At 40.1% G+C, this 15270-nt stretch overlaps 1 protein-coding gene across 1 annotated transcript in view; it reads right to left on the bottom strand.

The window, feature by feature from the left end:
- The window catches only part of LOC104274090 (latrophilin-2-like), a gene marked incomplete at its 3' end in the record, with an annotated part of 83111 nt that overhangs the window by 50729 nt on the left and 17112 nt on the right, over positions 1 to 15270 (bottom strand). The gene's annotated exons all lie outside the window — the stretch shown is intronic.

Genomic DNA, 15270 nt, shown 5'->3' on the forward strand with positions numbered 1-15270 from the left:
GGTGTGCCCGGCCGGCCCTCCCGGAGCCCCTCGCGCTCCCGCCTCCCTCCCCAGGCCTGGGGGAGTTAATGAACCCAGCTCTGACTCCTGACATCACTACTGCTAAACAAACACTAATGACTTTTTCCTTTTTAGTTTTTTTTCCCTTTCTCCTACTTCCCTGTGGGCAGAGGTTGATAATAAACTCTGCATATGGCACTGGCACTCGTACTGGGAAGAAATAATAAACTCTGCAATCCCACCTCCCCTCTGCCCATCTCTCTGGGAGGGTACAATAATGATGAGAACTACATTTTCTCCACCCCTCCCTTAGACAAAAGGTTAATAAACTTAGCATTTGCTTTTCATGGAAACGATATGTGTGGATTAATTAGCATTTGCTAGGTAACACACTAATAACCATTGTGAGTTCTCAATATCAGGTTGTTCCAAAGACCTGTTATAAAACTGTAACCCAAAGGCAGTTGAGGATTCCTTCATTTTAGGATCAAAGAAAATTCCAGCTACAACTACAGCTCTAACTTGGCCTAGAAGTGAGCACAGACTGCTGCACGGGATCAGGAGCGTGACCAGGAGCTGAGTGACCTAGTTAGAAGCTTCTACACTCTTTGGAGATCACTGGCAGCAGGCCTTCATCCCGCTTGATCAAGGTTGGAGGATACATGCCTAACAACAGCATCAGGCTATTCCAGAACAGCATCTCACAGGGTTTCCTGCACCCTCCCCAAGCAAATTATTGACAGGAGGGGCAGAGCGAAGCCCTGCAGCCGGGAGCTGGGGTGGCTTCAGAGGAGATAAACATTCATCTCCTGTCAAACACTGAAGACGCTCTCCAAGCTTCCAGCTCCTTGCACGGCTACACCTGCACAGGACTGCTTTTGTGTAAAAGCTGGCAGATGGCACCACCAGCAAAACCAGAACCACTCGTGTCAGCTTCATCTTTGAAAGACGCTAAACACAGGAACAAGCACTGACTTCCAGATCTCAGGGGGCATAAGATGCCTGCAAGTAGTCCTGAGCGCTAACTCGGAACTAACTCTCAGAAGAACACACTACCTGCCAGCTAGCAAGGAAAAGTCCAGGTCAGACCACCAGCACCTTGAGGTCCTACTTGGGGATACCATCAAATATACAAGGAGCCCAGTGATCTTCAGAGGGGCCACAAACCTCATATTAAGCAAGACCAAGACTGAATGTGTAATCTCCAAAATTCCCATGCTAATACTGCTAATGTCTAAAGATTACTGCTTCCAGAATTAGCAGTTACTTACTGATAAAAACTGATGTTTAAAAGAAAAAATGCAAAGATCAGCTACGTACATATGTATACACCAAAGAAAAGAGCCCCAAACTAAAACTAAAAATACACTGAATACAGTAACTCAATCTGTACAGTCATTTTTGTATGACTTGATTATATTGCCAGGAGGGCATGACAAGGTTTCAGTGCGAGGCATCTGCTAAACTAATGAGAGTCCAAGAGTCAAAAGCATAAATAAGTAAAAAAATCAAAAATCCCCAAACTGTAAGTAGACTCTACAGTCTAAAATTGCAGGTGATTAGAAAGAAATTATTTCCTAACAGTAGCATAAACTTTTACAAAAGATGACTTCTTTTCATCTGGTGTTCATCAGAAACTTTTGCTCCAGTCTGAAAACAGCAGTCCACGATTTTTGCATCTTGCAGCACAAAAAAAAACCCCAAAATAATAACAAAAGGGATGTCACTGAGGATGGGAAAAAGAAAATCTTGAAGAGCTGGCTCAGTAACTAAATACTTCAAATCCAAATTTTAGTCACTTCAACATGTTTGGAAGCGATACAGGTTGGCCGAGAGCCATCCTCAACCCACCAAGTGTACCTCACACCAGCTGGCATGACACAGACAAGAGCCCCCGACACCTCAGGACGGAACAGTCGGGAACAGATCGGGTGAATTAATGCAGCACGCCAGGTTGTGTGCCTGAGCAAACTGTTCATTCCTCTACTCCAGTTTCAAAATCAGGCACTATTTAAACCGCTTGTTTTTCGGCTCAGATTTCAAAACCTGTGTTTATGGTTTATTGTTTTACGGTTCGGCAAGATCAAGCACAATCAGCTTATAAAACACACTATGGCCTTCCTTCAAGGCTGAGAGAGGGTGAGGAACCGAACGTCGAGTAGTTACATACTTGGGCAACTCTGGGCACGGGGGTTTTATGCCACAGTACACCTCCCGCAGCTGTTGAAGTTACTGTGTAAACCAAGGCAAATAAAACTCTGCAGCCAACATCAAAGTAAACCTTGTCTGCATCTGCAAAACCACACCAGGCTGAAATGCCACACTAGCAAGAGCAGGGCTGGGGGGACGCAAGGATGCGGGTGTGCAGCACGGACTAGGACCATTTATTTACTGTAAATTTTACTGTTGTTTTCTTTGTTGTTTGGGGTTTTTTTAATAAAACTTTGAAATATTTTCATAGAATCGTAGAACATTTTGGGATGGTCAAAACCTTTAAAGGTCACCTCATCCAACGTCCCTGTAATGAGCAGGAACGTCTTCAAACAGATCAGGTGGCTCCAAACCCCATCCAACCTGACCCTCGAATTCTTGTAAGGATTGTGCTTCTACCACCTCTCTGGGCAGCTTGTCCCTATTTTCTTGGATCCACACTTAAGTTTTTGGTCAGGGGAGTCTGAACATACCAAGCCAGGAGTTAGGACCCTGTATGAGGGAGAACAGTTTTGAAACCCCTGTTGTGTGAGAGCTCGTAGGTTGCTACAGGTCCCCAACCAGGTCTGGAGGTCGAGGGGCTCAGCACGCAGAGCCTGCAGCTCTTCTGAGGTGAAGTGTCTGCTCTAACACCGCAGAAATGGCTCAGACTCTATGAATTCCCATTACCTGGGGCACAAAATCAGTCTGACAGAGGCTAGAGAGGTGATTTAGGTGTCAGTTCCTACCGGAGGGAGAAGCTCACCAGTAACAGTGCTCATGAACACAACAAGGTGGAGGATAGCAGAACAAAAGGCGAGGCCACGAGGAGCTGTGCACGCTTGGAAGCATCGTGCTTTAATGTAATGAGGAGTCCTCGCTGTCCTTTAAGCACAAAAAGCAGTTCCTTCCGACCAGTTCTGGAATTTGAAAGCCACTCAGGATACATGCGGTGACAAATGCCTGCATAACAAGAACCCCTGAACTGCTGCACAGGACAAATAATCCAGTCAACTTTAGCCAGGGCTTGAGAAGGTTACTTCTTAGGGAGCGAGCGTTAGACAGAGCCTTTTTGTTACATTAGCTGATCAAGGATCTCGCAGTGGAAAGTCTGAGCCCACCATTCCTAACAATAAGGTTAAGGAAATAAAGAGAAAAGAAAATAAAGAACATGAGAACTACTCCTCCTTAGTTAATTAACGTAAGAAATATTTTGATATAGTTTGTAGCTACAGTTAAGTAATTCAAACACCATTAGTAATTTAATCAGTGTTTCATAAGTATTTTTTGATACACTCTGGTGTTATTTAAAAAACGTGTGCATGAGCATTCCAATTATTCCTAAAATAGGGAAATATACGAAAGAGAAAATTATTGCTCTACATTATTTTCCACAGGAACTGTGAATTGAGACAGAGGCTACCAACCTTAAGAGAGAATATTGCTTTCAGAAAGCTTCGTCACAATCTTTATTTTAGACTTCACTCTATTTTCATAACAGAAACAGACTTCTACAAACAGGATTGCCTCAACTCCTGGCTCCAGACCTACAGTGAAAATTGGTGAAAAAGTGTGTGCAGGCAGTTGTTCTCTAAGATCTCTGTTTATTTTCCAGCAATTACTACTCACTATTGACAATGATGCGTTACCAGATTACCCGTTCCAATTGCTTATTAAAGCACAAACAGGGCGTCTAAAGTCTGTCATAGACATAACCCTGGGGGTGCTTCTTCTGGTCTCTGGACAACACCACACACATCCCAAAACACCAGGGTGGTGTTGCATGAGGTACCTTCTAGAAAACAGCCCAATTAATCACGAGGATGTACTTGCAAAGAAAGCTCAAATCTTGTTTGGGTAATGAAACAGAGATTATAGGATGCCTAAGAAAAAATTGTGCCATACCAGCAGAAATTGAACACGTTCATTATAGTGCCACAATACACTTATTAGAACTTTGAAAAAGTTAATTGACAAAATCTTAATTATCATTTTACAAATTAACAACTTCAGGTAAAAATGGATGTGAATAGATGGAGGGGTCTGAAGAACCTAACAGGGTCAAATTGTATGCTGTTGAGAATCCACACACATCAGGTTTTTATTTATAGTTATTAGCTCCAAGAAAATGCACAAAAAATGGGACTTCTTTTGCACATAGATTGGATTGAAGAGGTTGAAAATTAAGAGGAATTAAGGTCTTTCTAACTGAGGCTAGAACACATTTTCCTATTACTGACCTATAATGGTTGAGCATAAAAATGCATTTTATTGTCTCTCTTCAGAGTTTTACTGTTAACATTAATTTCACTGTTCATCTTTGAGTCCAGCCATGTGAGGCGCTGGACTCTGGTGAAGTTGGAGAGGGGACATGTGCATGAGCTCCCACAGATGTTGGTCTCCCACAAAAGATGTTACATCTGCATTACTTCTTCCATAAAGGTAATGGCTTCACACATACAGAGTAAAAAATAATCTTAAATGATTTTGCAGTCTGCATTTATATCCAGCCAAGTGACAATTGGTTGCTTATCCTTACTGCTACCTTTTTAAGTAATGTTTCTAAACTACTCATTGGGTTAAAAACAGTCAAACTTTGTTAACTGGTTTCCCTGAATTTATCTTCAAATATGAAAGTATCTGTATTCCAGTTACGCCAGTTATTGTTGTTGTACCTGTCTGTATTCCAGTTATTTCATGAAACTGGTACTATAATCATTAAAATAGGAGAATTCGGACAGCTTGATTGTTTTCTTGCTTCGGTAGAGAGCAGCCCTAATCACATAGAAGTCTGGGTTTAAACAATTTTAAACAACACCCAGCTCTCATTACTGCCACACAGAGACATGGGTCTACAGACCCGAATCAAGCTTTCAAAACCGCGATGAGACTGATGAACATCAAATGCATTTTTCACATGCTGAGAGGTAAACCCACTGTAGCTCCAGCTAAAGATGCTGTGCTACTGAGTCATCAGAAAACAACAGCTCCACCTTTTCTGGGCTATTATCTAATTCCCAAATAAAGACCATTAACAGAGATTGCAGGAAAGCCTTAAGGTACCCAGCCTTATCCCTGTTTACGTTTCTGTTAGCTCTGAACATACGAACAGAGGTAGGAATTCGGGGAGGCACTAAACGCTTTGCAGTTTATACATATATCGTCAGACTCTCACAAAAAAACTATGTTTACGCCAAGTCGTGAAAACAAATCTTGAAAGAGAAAGCTATCCATGAATTCATGGCTAATGAAGTCACCACAATTAAACTTCTCCTTTCATGAGGCTCTGGTCTGAAATCTCTCATCTGCAAGAATAAAACAACTACCAGGATGTTTTATTATTTTACCCTCATTTAATTTTAGTGGGTTTTTTTAAGGAAACTAAACCTTACAAAATCAGATCTGTTAAGCTACCTAACAAAAAGGGCACTGCTCCAACGGGCACTACATTCTGTGCTCGCATGGAGCCTCACAGAGTCTGGTAGGCTCTGCTTTCATGGATAAGCACATCCTAAAGAGATTACAACATCTTAGTCAAAAGGCTATTGAGTTACAGTGTGGATTAAATGACAGAATTTGGTAAGTGTGTAATATCATATATCAGCACAGCCACCAGTTTAGTTCAGGAGATAAATTACTAAAACTATGCAAGAAACTGAATAGCCTTTCATGACATTTTGATGTATTATTGATTTTATTTCCATTTTTATATCCAAAACAAATTTCATTTAATTTTCATTATTTAATTCCCATCAATTCAGGCAATTCACAGAGTTTTTTGGCTGTTGAATGTCTTTGTGCAGAACACACTTAAGTAACTGAGTGGTAAATTCTGTCATAACCACGCTTTTCCCTTCTAACTATTGGCAATTATTCTCCCAACCCACTGACAGAATTACAACCAATTTAATGGTTATATGTGAAGATCTGAAAAAAAATTTTACGGGAACACAGACAGTACTCCAGCATTCCGGGTTACTGCCCATCCGAAGCAATAATTATCCCTTGATTCAGCTTACCAGGAAGTCAACTATTTAATTTTTCCTCTGCTGTTTTAACAATGGTCTCATAATACAATTTTTGCCTTTTTATTTCATTTGCTTATATAGGACAGTTTAATGTTAAAATAAAATGACCTCTATTAGATCAGCCAAAAAGCTCATTATTCATACTTTACACGAGCAAAGCAAAGCAAAGAAGGTAACTCTTCAAAGGACCTGGTCCTGTTAAATCTTAATAACAAAAATAATATTTCTAGGATATTTGTGTACTACAGGGTAATATGAAGCAAAAGAAACTATAATAATGAAGATAACCCATTTAAGTATTTACAAAACTGTCTCTTTATGGGAACTGTTCAAACATAACCCAAGAAAGAAACAACTATATTGAGCCTCTGGGAACTTTTGCTAGACACGTTGTTTTACATTTATATTAGATCATAAAACGTAATTGAGATTTTCAGAAAAACTGTTTGAATTAGATGAGGAAAAACTGCTTCCCCAGTAAGTTCATGGTGGTCAACCAGAATGCAATATTGTCACTAACGATAGGTTTCATATTTGGAAAAAGCGGGGTATTTCATAAAATCAAAACTGAACTACTAGAACTACTTGAAACAAGGAAACTAGCACCATTAGCACAACTCCTTATCTCTAATAACATGAAGCTCTAAGTATATTTTAAGATAGACAGAGAAATTCTGGCAAAATCACAATAATGTTTTTTGCCTGCTAAGAGAACACACTGCAAAATCCATTTTCCCAGTCCAGGTGGCCTGAGGGGCTACAGCTTGTACAATGGTCGGGCCTAATTGTACAACAGCACAGAAGAATTTGGGATTCCAAGACTTCCTTTTACCTGTAACAAACTATTGTTCAGTTCATTCAACAACAGAATATTCTACTTGGGTCAATGATGGCAGCTCAGGCAAACAAAAGAAGCCTTTATGCTCCATCTACATGTTGCAAGGTGCTTATTCAATTTTTTCTGCATCGGGGGCACCGTTCCTTACCTAATATGTAAACATTTGCCGAATGTTATTCAGCCTTTGTTGCCTCTGACCCTCACTTGGCATTTAATTCCCAGTCCACCAGGGCATTCATGCTTGATGGCACTGATGCACACACTGAATGCTTTATTTATTTAATGGTAGAGGGAATGAAGCCATAAACTGTATTAGACAATATCCTGTTTAAAGATGCCAGTGGTCGGCGTCAAAGTGTTACTGACCTAAGTTACAGCGGTGAAAATGTCATTGGAATTTAGAGGACAGTGTATGACGATTACAGATCAACACTGCAATAAGGAAAGAACACGGTTTCAATTCAAAATACTATTTAACGTTTTTCAGGAATATCATTATAGTATCGAAAATGTTACGCATGTTTTTACGTTCTCTGTTTTTTAAAAATACACATTAATCTTCACTGATAGTAGCAAAGAAATATTTCCTCCAAATACTGCAGTCCCTACTAAAAACTGTTGACAGTAAAGTGAAATTTAAGACATATCCCCGTGTAGCGATGCTGAATTGTTTTAAAGCATGGTGCTCTGTGCCTAAAGCAGCAAAGAGCCGATTGTAAACAATTCACGTACAAGTTGGCAACTAGAGAAGAAAAATGACCTTTAGTCAGTTGAACAACTTTGTCATTTAGAACAACAGAAGTTGGTATAGTCATTCTCTTAGTTAAGGTAAGATTTTCAAAATGGCAAAACTCATGAACGTTAGTTACATGTTCTCTTAGAGGATCCGCTGTCTAAAACAAAAGCAAACGATATTAGACAAAAATACTACAGAAGTGACCAACAGAGTTGTGACCTACTGCCATTCCCCCATTCCGACATACTGGCTAAAGAGAAATGCCACACAAATGCTAATAGGCAACCACAGCAAGAGGTATTTCAGAGGAACTGAAATTATTCTGGAGGGCGGGGATCTAAGATCCATAACAGCCTATATCATCCGTTGGTTTTAATTATGTCTTTTAAAAAAGCTCCCCTGCTGTGTTTCTGAAATACTAAATGGCCTCCACAGCTACTTGGCATAACTCATTCTAATTCATGATTACAAGACAGTATTTCCAGACTATTCCCTCTTTCCCAGAAACTACTTAAATGTGGGGGAAAAAAACAAAATCATTTTGTCTTAATTTCTATTTAAGCCATCCATTTGAGGCATAAAATTTGAAATGCAATAAATGCCAAGTCACAGTGCATAATATTTATATTATGTTTCTGCAGAAGTCTTATGTAAAAAGGTTTTAAAAGTTAAACATGCTGATTTTAATGTTTGTTTTTAGGGGAAAAAAAATACATTGTAAAGTTCTACTTTCAAGCAGTATAGTATGAGCTGAGTAAGATTTGGTTCCAAATTTTATTCTGTGCAGGATACAGAATTTTAAGACTACAAACATATATATTAAAAGTAAAATGTTCTGCTCAGTACAGCAGACAATGCACTTCCTAACTGCACTTCTACTTTCAAATCCTAGAAGCTGCTATGTATATTTATCCTATAAACTGTGACTTTAGCTAATACTTCTAAGGTTATGCCTTTAAGGTTCCAACAAAACTGGAAGATACACTGCAAGGGAAAGACTGGATCCCTTTGTATGACCTGTCCCGGGCAGGATTACTCCCATAAACACTCATAGCCACCTTCTTTCTTTACTCTGCTCTTCCTAAAATACCACCAACTCTTTTTTAAAGAATACTGCCATTAAGCATTTTATCATTTGCATAAGAGAATTACCACTGCCATCTCTCCGAGAAAAGAAGAGCAAGGTAATGCAGAGGGAAGGGAATAACTGAACACTTGGGGTCATAAGGACCAAGCCTTAAACAAAGACAGAATCCAGAGTATTCATGACTTTGCAGCTGGTCAAAATGTGCCAAGGACTGCGTTTCCTCTCTTTAAGCTCTTCTGTGCCGCATGTAAGCAAAAGTCAGCCTCACCCTGAAAGAAGCAGTATCTGATTTTTCTGGACAGTTTCTCTGATAGGATGTAGCTTAGGCTCTGTTTATCTGGAATAATGCTTGACAGCTGCATCCCCCAAGCACACGCTCCAATACAACATCCCAAGATGGGTGAAGCACGTATAACAAAATGAAACTTAGCTGTCTTGCTTTAAGTCAGCCTAAATCCCTGTTTCATTGAGTCCTTTCTTGACTGAAAGATGTGGGTAACTTAGAGAGAAACTATCAGGTCTAGAGGGGGAATATAGTGCAATTCTTCTCCTTTTTCTTTTTTTTCCTTTTTTTTTTAAACATTGATTTTGAACAGCACATTAGAAAGAAGGATGACAGAATCAATAGAATTTAAGATGCTCTTGTAATCTGGGTTTAACATCATAGTAACACCTCTAATCAAAGACGGGGAACCCTTTGTGGCATTTTGACATCTACATCTATCATGCGCACACAGCTTTTATTGAGCTGAATTAACAGCTTCAGTCAAATAATTAAAATCCAGCTGCCCAAAATGTCAGAGTTAAAGTAGTTTAACACTTCATCATTCTTGTAAAAGTGTAATTTTAATCTGTACATTATGCCAGCTGTTTTGTGGGTTTACAATAAAGGTAATCAAGCAGTAGAACAGCAAAAAAACCTGTCAAACAGAAAACCAGTAGCCTGCCACATGTTGAAATTAGCATCGATTTTACTCCATGGAAATTAAATTCACCTATAAAAACTGATAATACCTCAAAACTATAAGCAAGGGAATACTTATAACATTAAATCCAAGCTGGGTTCTATTTTTCTCCTTAAATAAAAAGGGTCATGAAAATCTTTCATTTCCTCCCAAAAGTGGGAGGAAAAAAATACGGGTTCTATCCTTCAGTTTGTCTTCTCATATCCTGTTGCCCTGGGAAAATCCGATTCTCCAACTACGAACTGAGTTTAAAAAGACAAAGGTTGTACTTTCAAATGGTATAAACAAGCATCAACACCAAAAAAAAGAAAAGGGCGGGGAATAGTTTGGCTTTCATCTTTGCTGCTCCTCCCTTGTTCTGGCTAGGTTTTGGGGTGTCCTTTTTTTGTTGTTTTGTCGTTGGGCTTTTTTTACAGTGCGAGTGGATCACCCATGCTGCGTAAGTGAGTAGGGTTCAGACCACATCTCTGCAGGGAGGGGCAAAGTAAAGTTGGAACCAGGTCCCGGGGCAGGGCAGAAGAGGAGGATGCCTTTTTAAGTGGTCACGCTGGCTTATTTTAATCGCAAATGAGTATAATCTGAGTTTTCTACTACTCTCAGCAGTTGAAGGATTTGTTAATTTAATTAATAATTAACTGAAATACAGACAAGGCAACAAGTATTGGTAATTCTCCATAACAGAGATTCCTTTGCCTTTCCATCCTTTTATTATTGATACCGTTGTAGAAGAAGATTTGCATCAACAGATATGACCTTTTCAAAACGAAGGAGTAAGTGTGAGACATGGGAGGAAAAGGAGATGAAAGATGATGCTGGTGCCGCAGTCATTTTATGTTAAAGGCTCTGCCTATATGCGTAATTCATACCGCTGAAGTCAGAATAATTTGAGAGCTGAGCTTTCAACAGCCTGTATAAATGGCGTGTTTTATTTCAGGAAATATTGTCTTCACTGAAATGCTGGTAACGTGTATATAATTATGTGAAAATAAAAATCACAATTTTTACAAAGCTTTGATACCTAAATTTAAAAAATAAACTACATGTCAGTGACTATTTTCTTTTACTACCTTGATGCTAATTATTTTGAGTTTTACAGATATGTCTCTTTGTTTCAGCCAGGTTCTTCCCTTACTAACTGCATTAACAATGTTAACAAGAGAACCACACTTTCCATGCAGCTGAAAAAAAATTCATAGACATGTCTACACTTCTTTTTCACTCCTCTTATGGCTTAAAACGCAGAGTAGGTATTTTAAATTATGAGACTTGTTTCACAGCAGTACAGACCCTACAGCAAAACACCTCCAAAGGGCCAAGCGCTGTCCCTAGATGCACAGCATGGCTTCTTATTTATTTCAGTGGGAGTCTTAAACAGGCAAAGAAGACAAAAAATAATAAGCACCTGGGGAAGAGATTAAGTAATAAGAAAAAAATACACCTAATCTTAAATACCTCTACTCATTGTGTGCAGGTGCTGCTATACTTCTCACCTCTGCAAGGTGAAGAGTAATGAGACAACTTAATTCTTTCATATTTCAACAATACTAACTATGCCTAGAGACTGCAGTTAGAATTTCTGGCAAGAAATTTTCATTCCTGTGACTTGGTTCCAAGTCCCAACAAGCACCTAGGCTGATAGATCTGAGATAACTCACAGATCAAGTTTCTAGGTTAAATTAATACACCCCTATACCACTCACTTTAGGCTGAGTAAGGTGAACTGAATTTCATTAAGAAAATCTGGAAAGTGCTGTTTGAATTGGCAAGGAAACAAGGAAGGATGGTGGGAGGCAGAGACTCGCAGCTGAACACATCTGCAGCCTCAACTCCAAACCTTTCTAGAAATCCACAGTCCTGCTCGATGAAGAGGGAAAAAAAAAGCAGACACATGCACTAAAGAATGCTCTCTTATCCGACTGGCCACAAAACCAACATTAACTTGAATGTCTTGATGCTTCTGGGAGATTAAGAATTGCCCCAAAGGGAAACACTGCAAAAGAAAGGGATTAACAGTAAGTGAGTTCTAAAACTTTTTTTTTTTCAATTGTAGACAAGCCAGACATAGAGAACAACAGCTGAGGGGGAAATTAGAAAGAAAATGAAACTCCTGCAGATGATAAGGAATTGAGAGGGTTCAGATCTCTCATGAGATTATTACAGCTAACAACCCAATTCAGAGATGCAAGATACATGTTACCATTTCTAACCCCTTGTAGCACCAACAAATCTGACTAGCTACAACACAGAAAATAAACATTACAGGCAAATATTTTCATTGTAGCGCTAATCCAGTTGTTTTTATTCTTTGTTTAAAAGTACACTGCATTTATGTGGTTAAATGTTTTTTTGGTTATGGGGTGGTTTTTTGCATGAAGCCCATCACTGTGGAGAAACTGGGACTGGGTGACTACTGGCTTTTCTCCCTCAGACACCTTCCAAATATTCTCAAGCTCACAAAAAGTAACTAGAAAACCTGTATAGTATTTGGGTTTCCTTATTTTAGTGGGAGGTTGCAGCTTTTCCTGCATGGGAGGTATTTTCTTCCTCCCATCCTGCAGGAACCTCTCACCTGGTCGCTACCTGCCTCTCGCCAAGGGGGACATCGACTGGGAGCATCCACCTCCTCCTGCCTGACCCTCACCGCCCCACTTGCCAGGCTGACACTGCACCCCCCTGCTTGCAGCCCCAATGCCCGCGACCCTCCCTCTACCTGGTAGGTAGATACACATTTTTGTGACGACAAAACTGAGAAGGGTTAATAAAGAAACGTAAAATCCGAAAGCAAAATTGTGCAGCTTGCTTCCCCGAGAAACCCTCCCTAGCTCTTGCAGTGTCTTGGTTCACTTGGCAGCTTTTCGAGCTCCTCCTCTAGCCAGAGCTAACTCGCTTCAGAGAGTTACTCGCAGCTACATTTGCTCTGTTCCTTTGTTAAAGATGGAGTTCCCCCAGGGCTGCTCACAGCACTTGCTCTGGGCTACCTTCCTCTCCCTTCCATCAAAGTAAAATATCTTAGTCTCCTATCAGGCAACTCTGCCTTTCACAATTTCCAGCTCTAGTCTTATCAGATACGGCTGTGGAAATTTGTATTTTTCCCTCCTGCTTTCTGATGTAAGAAAGCATTTTTAAAAAAATGCAGTTAGGTAGGATGCCACTCTCCTTGCACTAGGGAACCAGGTTTCATTCAAATGAGATTCAAGACTTACTATAAGGTACAACTCCAGATTACAAATCTTAGATATTTACAAGCACTCAGCATACACATAGCTTACTTATTACCTAATGTCTCTTTTTAGTGTTTCATGGAGGTCACATGCAGCTTACAAATAACATGGCTAGCATCTAGAATATCTTTTCCAGATTACTGTCCGTTACTGGTTTGTATCAGTTTGGGGCTCCTGTAACTACAAGATGCAGTTCCCTCCAGCTGAATCTTAAGTGAAAACACCAAATGTAACAAATACATATTTCTGGTACTGCTGTAACATGCAATTTCTTTGTTCAGATTTGGATCCATTAAGCTCCAATAACAGAAAATATGTCGTGTCGAGAGGTGAAAGAATATAGTCCATGCTTCTTAAAATAACAGCAACATTTTCTTCTTCTTTTTTTTTTTTTTTAAATATTTTCCATGCGTCCCAAAGGAATCTATGGTGTTCAGCACGAATCCAGCCTCTTAGGCACAGCACAGGGCAGTGTGCACACAAACCATCCCGCGCCTTGGAACCAACAGCTTGCCATATGAACAACCAAATCATAAGAAGATACTGCAGTAGTGACAACTATATTTAGAAATAGAACCGAACTGCACAGTAATATGTTTAAATAGTTTATGGTTGTTGACCTAAGAAAGGAGATTACATGTTGATCATAGGAAATATCAGCATGATAAAAACAATGAGTTTATTTCTATAGCTCAATATGTCTCCGTATATATATATTCTTCAGAACAGTGTGAACGTAAGTCTTAAAGGTGTAAATCTGATCTGAAAGAAACATGCATTGCAGCAAAAAAACCCCTAAACTATCTTTAAAATGATCAGTATACTGTAGTTATAAAAATTAACACAGTATAGAACTAAAATCAAACAGTAAATTTTAATTACAGGATATAGAAACTGAACTTGCTTAATATGATTACAGAAATTTTACCTTTTTCATCATTTTAAGAATTACTGTTTAACGTGCAATGCTATAAACGTTACTTTTAAAATCACTTAATTTTTTTCCAAGATAAAATATTTCACTGCAAGTATTTCCCATTTGTTTCATTTAGAGACACTTTCTTTCTATTCCAAGCTTTGCCAAGGAATGAAAAAACCATGCTTTTGTGGAAGTGTCCGGCTTTCTCTGAACTCAGTTTGTTTCTACATGATCAATCCCTGCTGAGCTCATAAATCTCACCGTAAAATTTACGAAGCAGCTACACCAAATGTTAGAAAGACAAGAAATGGCTGATCTGACTTTCTGCTCAGGCTATTCCAGGATGCACAGCTCAGTTTCCCAGATGTCTATTCATGCCTCAACTAGGGAAGCTATTATAATGAAAATCAGAGTTAAAAGGTCTGGGGCCTTACCTGGCCTGGAGGTATTCTCTGAAAATCCTGTTTTTCCTGGTCTAGGAGTCGCCTAAAGAAGTGACCCCTTGAACAAGGTAAATGAGTTCTTCAGAGGCCCAAAATAAATTCCTATGTGCAAGATGCTATTTATCCATTTACCTCGGGTTAATGCACTTCAGAAGAAGCGCCACTGTCAGTCTCCCATGACTACATTTTAGGCACCTAAAATGCAGATACAAAGCCTAATAGCACCCGTAAACTTACTTTTCCTAACACCTCAGAACCAACAGCGTGCACCAGCAACGAAGTGGCTGTCTCCATCTCTAAGCACGTTAATGCCTTTTAAAAGAGCTGGCTTTTGGGACACTTTGTAGGCACTAGGACATTGATGGGAGATGGAGGAAACGGTTTCAGACTCAATTTGATCCACTATAAGACTTTGCTACCTCAGACAGGGGCAGCCCTGTGTTCTCCTCCGTGTTCCCACCAACACCCAGCCCCTCGTGCCACCCGGGGCGCGGGCGCCCGCCAGCGCGGGGCTGCAGGGATGGGACCGGGCTGGAGGAGCAGCAGGGCAGGGCAGGGCACTGCCGGCACCGAGGCCATCGAGCAAGCGGGACCCCCCTTCTAAGGCCGCTCATGAAGCGAGCTGACGGGAGGTGATCGTGCCCCTGTACTCGGCGCTTGTGAGACCTCACCTCGAGTACTGTGTCCAGTTTTGGTCACCACAGTACAAGAAGGACATCGAGGTGCTGGAGCGGGTGCAGAGAAGGGCAACAAGGCTTGTGAGAGGTCTGGAAAACAGGCCCTGTCAAGAGCGGCTGAGGGAACTGGGTTTGTTTAGTCTGGAGAAGAGGAGGCTGAGAGGAG

Source organism: Apaloderma vittatum, unplaced genomic scaffold (assembly GCF_000703405.1).
Source record: "Apaloderma vittatum isolate BGI_N311 unplaced genomic scaffold, ASM70340v1 scaffold8510, whole genome shotgun sequence".
Taxonomy (NCBI): domain Eukaryota; kingdom Metazoa; phylum Chordata; class Aves; order Trogoniformes; family Trogonidae; genus Apaloderma; species Apaloderma vittatum.